The sequence below is a fragment of the Micropterus salmoides genome, unplaced genomic scaffold (assembly GCF_014851395.1).
Source record: "Micropterus salmoides isolate LMB-PRFRI ecotype aquatic unplaced genomic scaffold, ASM1485139v1 Ms_hic_scaffold_415, whole genome shotgun sequence".
In the NCBI taxonomy this organism is placed as follows: domain Eukaryota; kingdom Metazoa; phylum Chordata; class Actinopteri; order Centrarchiformes; family Centrarchidae; genus Micropterus; species Micropterus salmoides.
This window is the reverse complement of record NW_024043540.1, coordinates 24,457-32,940: the sequence shown is the minus strand read 5'-3', so window position 1 is coordinate 32,940 and position 8,484 is coordinate 24,457.

Genomic DNA, 8,484 nt, shown 5'->3' with positions numbered 1-8,484 from the left:
TTCCCCTATCTGACACTTACCTACAAACATAAACAATACACAAATGATCCCTCCACACACACGCTGTGTTTATAGTTAGGGTGGTTGGCTGACTCAGGGAGCCCATTTCTGTCTGTCTTGTATAACAGCAAGCATGCAGATGTTCGTCTTGATTCGCTCCAGTTCACCCCCCCCCCTCCCATTGAAATTATTTATTAAACATAACTAATGTCTGCTATGTGTTTCAGGCATCAGAGAGTGCCTTGAAAACAGCATGGGATAACTATTCAGTTGACATTCAGTGGTGTAGGGAGGTTTTGCCTCTGATTCTCTTCATATCTGCGTCTGGCTGCTAAAGCCTTTTCATCTGCTGTGAGTGACTGATGTAACTGCCCTCTCCTCCCTGGATATATGCCCAGCTTTGAGAAGCCCCTTGTGTGCCTTCAAAGAGATACAGATAAGTCATGGACTAAATGTCAGTATCCAGTGGCCGAACAATGTACTGTAGGCTTCACCAAGCACATACCCGCTCAGTATGCGCTCAGTAACCCTTCCACCATACCTCTAACCATTTTCTGCACGCTTTTGTTTAGTTGCAGCCACTGGTGACAGCAGGAAGAAAAGTGAAGGACCAGGCAATGACCTCAGCAGTGAGGTGTTTTTTGGTGATGAAATGTTACTGTGCCGGCAGGGATTATACTAATTACAGTATATTCAAGCTTTCAGTCGCAACTTTTAGGTCTACATGGATGAGAAGTCTTTAATGTCATGGCAGACTTTACCATTGCACTAAATAGGGTAATGCCTTAATCTCCAATGCTTGAGCCTTGAGGTAATAACAATTTAATAGTATGTCAAACATTGAAACAGAGTTTTCACAGTGGGCATTTCAAAGGAAAAAGAGGGGAAGTAAAGCGTTAATGTAAAACCTTTCAATTGATGTTATTCCCCCTGAAAGCACGAGCAGGGCTGGATTTACTAGTGTTTTCCTGCTGCTTTGACTGACTTCAATATGATGAAGCCACTGCCCCCTTTCCTCCTGACCCTCATGAAAGGAGCATCAAAGATTAAACTGAATTCAAAGGAGAAGTTGAGAGAGGAAGAGAGAAGGTGCAGAAACATGATGGTCTCTTAAACATAGCAATAATACAACAGCTACATAGTTACAAAGTTTTGCTCGAGTACAGAGGACACTCAAAGTACTAATTAACATGTATGCAGCATTTTAATATTGTAGCTGGATGAGGTGGGGCTAATTTAAACAACTTTGTGTACCGCTGGGTATTTTAAAATACAAAAATGCTTTGTATCTACAATCTTAATCTGTACACATGCAATGTAACTATTAAAGTACTCAAGTTAGGTACAAGTACTTCACAATAGTACTGGAGTACAGTACCTTAGTAAATGGAGTATAATTATTTTTCACTGGTTGATCCAGCGAGCAGTCCATGTTAGGAAAACAGAGGAAAAAACAGCAACTTCATTAATACCAGTAACAATAACAATTTTCAGGTACTTGTAATGAATTTATTTTAATGTAGTTCAACACTTTAATAGTATTTAAGCTGGAATAATATAAATCAGAGAAATTAAAGTAAATGTTAGCATTACAAAACTGGTTGGTGTTCTTGCTTGACAAATTGGTGTAATAATTAATTGATTAATCAACACATTTTTTCCAGCCCTAATGTATGCACATATAACCCTGGTGTGTGCCTGTGTCAGCAGGATACCATTTGAAGATGTGTGAGTCAAGGATCAAGGCAGCATCTGGGTCAGCCCGACAACAAGAGATGTGCACATCAAATCAGCAACTGCAGCTCCTTGGGCTGTGCTTTCCAATACAATGCCTTCTGCTCTGCTGTGCATATTATTAGCAGACTGCCTAAAACATCACTGCTGACTACTGTAGGCCTTTGAAGCAAGCCTTAGAAACACATATGCCAGCCCATACGATCACACAACAACGCATACGAGTTTGGGAACAGAGCAAATACCTCTATAGATTGTACCCCGCCCTTGTAAATCTCTCTTGAAACATTTCATAGCAGCAAATACTCAGTTATACTTCTGCTGTGTCACCATCACATACGTAACAGTGTCATCTGGGTGTGTTTTCAGACCTCAGTCTCTAAGTGTGTGTTGGGAGAGAGAGAGAGAACAAGATAGAGAGATATTTGTGTCCCCTGGGGTTCTCTCTGATGCATCGGGTGGCATATTGTCAGTGACAGCCCAAGTTATTGAGGCTAAGAGAGCATCACTTTACTTGCTCTGCAGAACCGTAATCCACAGAGCTGCAGAAGCTGCTGCTGTTGCTGCTCCATCTATATATGCTTCCTCTCTCTCAGATCATTCAATAATACACTGAATCATCTGACCCCATGTTGCTTCGATCATTCTTTGTGATCCGCTGATAACGATGAAACCCTTTTTTCCCCTCTCCATATGATGAGACGTAAAGATCTATCATCTGTAGTTTGGAGATGAGGCGAAAAAGATTGTTCCGCTCTTTGATCTTTGTTTCTCAGTCAATCTCTCTGGAAGCTATCATGTGCACATGTATGCTCACATGTAATGTGAGTGGGTATCCGTTATCCACGGGGTTTGTGTGTGTACAGCAGGTGTATGTGTGTGTCTGTGGTAAAGATAGACAGACGGAGGTTTCAGACCACAGCAGTGGCAAACAGCAGCAGGCTTTTGAAGATACACACTGTAGAAGGGCCTCCACACAGATCAGCCAAATGAACAATGGGATGAAGAAGAAACGTACACACACACACACACACACACACACACACACACACACACACACACACACACACACACACACACACCACACACACACACTACTCCCCTCCTGAGCTCTGCTCTGCATTATGTTAGCATTTTCATCCTGTCATTTTATCTTGTTTATGCCTTGTAAGGTGGTTAACCTCACTGACAGACCATAGAGTGGACCAGAGCTGCTGGTATATTGGAGCCTAGAGATGAAAGAGGAGCTGGTAGCTAAAAGACACTTACAAAAGCCTAAAGACACCTTTGTAAAAAATCTTGGTCTTTTCACCCTCTCTCCCATCCCTTCTCTTTGCCCTCTTCCTATTGGTCCTATTGGCTTTGTCGTAGCTCTGGAAATGCATGCTTGAGCAATGCCCTCAGCAGTAGTGGACAACAGAGATCTCCATGGCTCGTTTGAGTCTGTATTGCTGTATTGACCTGTTTTTTCTTTCTTTTGTTTGATAGTTTCTTCTTTTGCAGTGCCTCCCTGAATGGCATGTTGGAGACAGACCTTTGGCCAGAGCACTAGTCTCAGTGTATGATTCTGTATTGAACTGTATACTGTCTGGAGGGGCCAAATAGAGGTGGTCAGTACATGAGTAAACCAAATCATTAATGTCACTGACAGAGTCTGCCTCATTGATAAATGAAACTGACATTGTCAGCTCAGCCATGTACATTATGTATTGTTTAATATCTTACCAAAATAGCACAAAATAATAATGCAATACCTCAGGAAATTGAGTTATTAACCTTATCAGTTCAGGCTAGAAATAGACTTAAATTTCCTAGAATCCCAGAATAAACTAAAAAGACATGTCACAATGTTCTAAAAGGTGATGCCACTTACTGATGTGCATGTTATGTGTAATCAGGTAATGGAAGTCAACAGCCACACTGTGAGGCTGAACTAAGGCACAGCAGTACTGTAGGCGGTATAATATTTACAATCTAGCCGTCATCTAAGTAAGTGTAAGCATACTAACATTTGCTAATTAGCACAAAACACAAAGTACAACTAAGGCTGATGGGTCATTATTGACCCAATATTGGCACTATATGAAATGTTAAAGGATTAGCAATGTTATTATTCATCTGTACCAAATTTCATTGCAATCTGTTTAGTAGTTATTGAGACATTTCACTCAAAACCACAAATGTCAATGGTGGAGCTAGGTGGTAAGTATAAGGATCAACAAAGTCCGTAGGATAGGCTACCTCACCTGGGAAACATTAATGTCTATCCAAATGGTTGTGCTACTAAGTGCCCACAAACCAATGGGTGACGTCACAGCGTCTTTGTCCACTTTTATACAGCTATGGCCAATGCATTTAATAGCTGTTGAGATATTTCAGTCTGAACAAAAGTGGTGGATCAACAGACTGACAGAGCAACATTGTCATAATTAAACAAACCACAGTACATAGTTAGTGATTACAAGACTAGATTTACTACATAGTTATACCTAATTTCCACCACTAACAAACATCAAGGTCCGCTCTGGAAGGTCCTAACATTTTTTAGTATGGAAGACACCAGTGAGGGTCCCCAAACCCCTAACCACTTTAGCGGTGGTGGGAGTGTCCACTGAGCTGTACTGGACCTGAAAGACTACAAGTCAGATAGCAGAGCTTAGGGAGAGTTTTGGACATGGATAATGGGCAAAGGAGAGGTTAATGTCAGTCTTCTGGAGAGGGGAGAAGGCCCTGTCCACTCAGGATGACCGCAGGTTGGCTGTGACTGTTCTTTCACCTCCCTGTCTAAGAAAGCTAAGAAACCAAAAGGGACAGCCAGGACAAGAGAGGTTCGACCTTTATTCCAGCTTTTTGTTAAATGTCTTCCTCTAAGCCACAATAGGATTAGAAAGGACAATTTCAAGGTCACTTCTCACTGGGTATACGAAGCTTGAGACTTTCGTCACATGTAGTGACAGACTACCTTGAATTAATGTGAACTCCTCTCTTTTAGCAATAATTCATTATACCCACCCACACACACTAGCTGGCTGCTCTAAAGTTGTAAGATTGTAGACACACATACTTCATGTATCAACATAATAGTTGTGTACTATTAAATGAGCCAAGAAAGCACAGATCCAGTTTTATCTCAAACATGTAACTAATGGATATTTAGTACAGTCAGCCAACAATAGCAGGCAAGCCATCCGGAGCCAAGAATATATTTCTGAATGCTGAGTGCTTTGGGACACCGTCTGTGTCTATTGCCAAGTGCGCTGATGATTATCACATTGACTATAATAAGCCCGCAACATTAAGCCTGCACGCAAAGTGTAGCAAGACCATTCCTTTCAATTATCTGCTTAAAGAGTTGATCGTGCTATTCTGCCAAGGGTGCAGCAATAATGCCATTGTCCTAGTGGCACAGCAAGCTCAAAATAGTATCATAAAAACTCACTTTTCCTCTAGCACCTTATCCTCAGCTATATTCTGTTATCGATAGGAGTTTGATACTCAGTGCTTATGAATTCTGCTATTAAACATGTTGAAAAACTTTATAAAATTCTCTGTTTTTAAAAATGTTTTTTGTTGTAAACCCAGCAGACTGACCTTGTGTTTAGATACAATCCCACTAATTGGATTTAAGAGTAATGTATCTAACTTGAGGGGAGTAAAGAGTGATTGGGGACACTGATTGCTGTCATGTAACATTTTTCATCCCAATGCTTACCTCTATCCACAATTAATCTCTTGGGCTCTGCAACCACTATTTGCCTTCACACTGACTCCTTTTTACTGGCAGCTCTAAGCTTAAATAGTGGCCATATGAGTAACAGAGCTTGTCGCAAGAGAGGAAAGCACACTAGACCTCTCCCATTTCCAGGGAAAGTGTTAAGGGGAGTGGTAGTAGTTCTACTACTATCTTTTTCAGTGAATATGAGCATGGGTTTGTGGAATGAGACCATTGGCTGTGGAACCCAAAATGCCTCTCCGTCTGTGTTTGCTGCTCTTTAGAGAGAAAACAAGATATGCCAGAATTGTTCATCTTGTTTGTCTCTCTGCCATTTTAAGGCAAAAGTGAAGAAACTGAGTGTCTCATAGATGCCAATAAACTGTTGATTCTCTCTCTGCCTGTCACGCAGAATGAGGCAGGACATTCTGTTACCCTGAGTTGCCAAATGAACATAACAAGGTGGCAATTAGCAGATGGCGGGGGCTTTCTCACTGTTTCCGGAGCTCCACTACTGTCAAAAAATTGCCTCATTAGACGCCCACTGACACCCCTGCTGGTGACATCTCTGCATTGCTTCCACTCTCATTTAGGAAAAGCATTGTCTATGCAAACCCATTGTAATTTAACTGCTGGTTTACTGGCTGCCTGGGTAAATATCTTTACTTCTAGTCAATTGCTTTGGCCCTGGTGAAGTGAGGGCATGCTGTTGCGCCAAGAAGTGAGAAGGGATTTAGCAATAGACTTGTCTTTTTGCTTTTGGCAGAATAGTTTTTGTGCCAAATTCATGCTGCACTGATAGTTTAACCTGAGTGCTATCTAGTGTGCATATTTAAGATGTCTATATTTCAATATTTCTCTTTACCACTAGGTTTACATTTAGGTTTTCTGGCTCATGACGTGAGCATCATTTTGAGCCATGCTAGCAGATGGCAATGTCAGTTGGTGAAATGGTCCACCATTTTATCCAGATTTAAATATCTCAACAACTTTTCAGTGGATCAAATTTGCTACAGACTTTTGTGGTCCCCTGAAGCTAAAGCCTACTGACTTTCATGATCCCCTGATTTTTCCTTTAGCACAACCATAATTTACATTTTTGTATTTATTTAGTAAAATATCTCAACAGATATTGGATAGATTCCTATGAAAGTAGCTACAGATATCCATGATCCCCAGTGAATGAAGCCTACTGACTTTTGTGATTTCATGAGTTTTCCTCTAGCACCTGTAGTGTAATACTACAGCAGTTCAAAGCATTCACTTATCCTGTGAAAAATCCATGGTTCCATGGTGCCCAGAGGTTCGCATTTATGGTTTTGAGTGAAATGTCTCGACACATTTTGATGGATTGACATGAAATTTGGTACTGACATCTATATACTTTGACTTTTCATCTAACATCACCTTTAAATTAAAACTTGCTAAGTGCTAATTATCAAATGTAAGCATGCTAACACGCTCAACCAAGATGGTGAACATGGTAAGCATGATACCTGCCAAACATCAACATGCTAGCATTGTCGTGAGCATGTAAGCATGTTAGCATACTGACATTTACATTTAGCTTTGCCCAAAGTACTTTGACTGTGTGCCTTCCAGCAAAAACAAAACAAAAAAAAAGAGTCAAAAATGGTGCTCTATGCTGCTAAGTCTGCTAAATAGTGGAAGGAATGAAGCTCTTGTCTGGTCTTTTGGCTGAAAAACAACTTGTGTATCAATGAAAGCGCTTCAGTAGTTTTGACATAAGTTACAGAAAATGACAGATGCTGAGGTGAGCTGAGAGTAGCACTTTCCCATGGCAGATACCAAAATCTAAGTGTCCTAGGGGACTTGGGAAAGGATGATGGGCAGCAGCATGTGCTATTTTTTCATTTCTGTGGATGCGTGTGTGATAGTGAGAGAGACAGACAGAAAGTGGGGGTTTTGTTATCCATAAATCCACGTGTTTTTTCAACACGTTTCAACTTAGATCTCCTAAAGAAAATGTAGATCTTTTATTATTGATCTAAGTAAGGCCTCCAGTCTCTTCTCCTCTCCAGCATATCCTCCCCCCTCATTTTACACATGTGTACATACTGAAAACTAATAGCAAATTTAGACAGAGCCAGAGCAAGGTTTTGTGTAAAATTTGCCTTTATCCATACTGATATAAGAGGCAGAAGACAGAGAGTGGCTGTGGTGGAGGCAGCGACAGGTAGATGCACACATCACTTGAAAGCAAAGGCTTGCTGTATGAGAGAAAACAAAAGGTTAAGTGGCTAGCAGCGGAAGAAAGAAAAAGGGGAGATGCAGGGAAGGCCAATAGCTATTCAGAAAGTGATCTCAAACATAGGTGTGAGGAGCCCTGTGGGGATCTGCCAGGGCTGATGAATCTCTACAGCGAGGGAAGCAAGACGCACAGTCCAAGATGAAGCGATAGAATAATGATAAAAGGGTGTGTGTTCCCATGCATCATCATTACTCCTCTCTGAAAACATCCCCCTCCACCTTGCCCATTCTCTCGCCCTCTGTTTATAATGATTTGCCAACCTTGAACTGCAGCCCCCCTTTTTCCCACCAGATCCTGACACTCCCCCTGTGTGAGAGAATGTCTAATAGTCAGATGACAAGGCACAAAGGCTTCCATTGTATCTCACATGCCTTGTACTACCAGCCTGGCAGGCCAGTGATGCGCTGCCTTGTAACCTAGCGGGAAGCTGAGAGTTGCCGCTCCCTCCCTTTCTCTCTTTCTCCCTCCATCTCTGGAGCACGCTAACACAACCTGACAGGCAGGCCACAAAGACTACCCTGTTAGAGGCACTTGAGTGGGAGTTTGCTTTGGTCAGGGGAGGTGATTTGCATGTGTTTGTGTGTGTGTGTGTGTGTGTATGAGAGAGAAAGAGGGAGACGGATTTTTTTGACCCAGTGGGGTATATACTCTTAGTTGCAGGAATCCTGTGGTATTAATTAATTCCATCCATTTTCCATACTGGAACCAGCTGATCTTTCAAGGCAGTGTGTGAAAAAGGATCGAGGGTGGCATTCCCAAGCGTGAT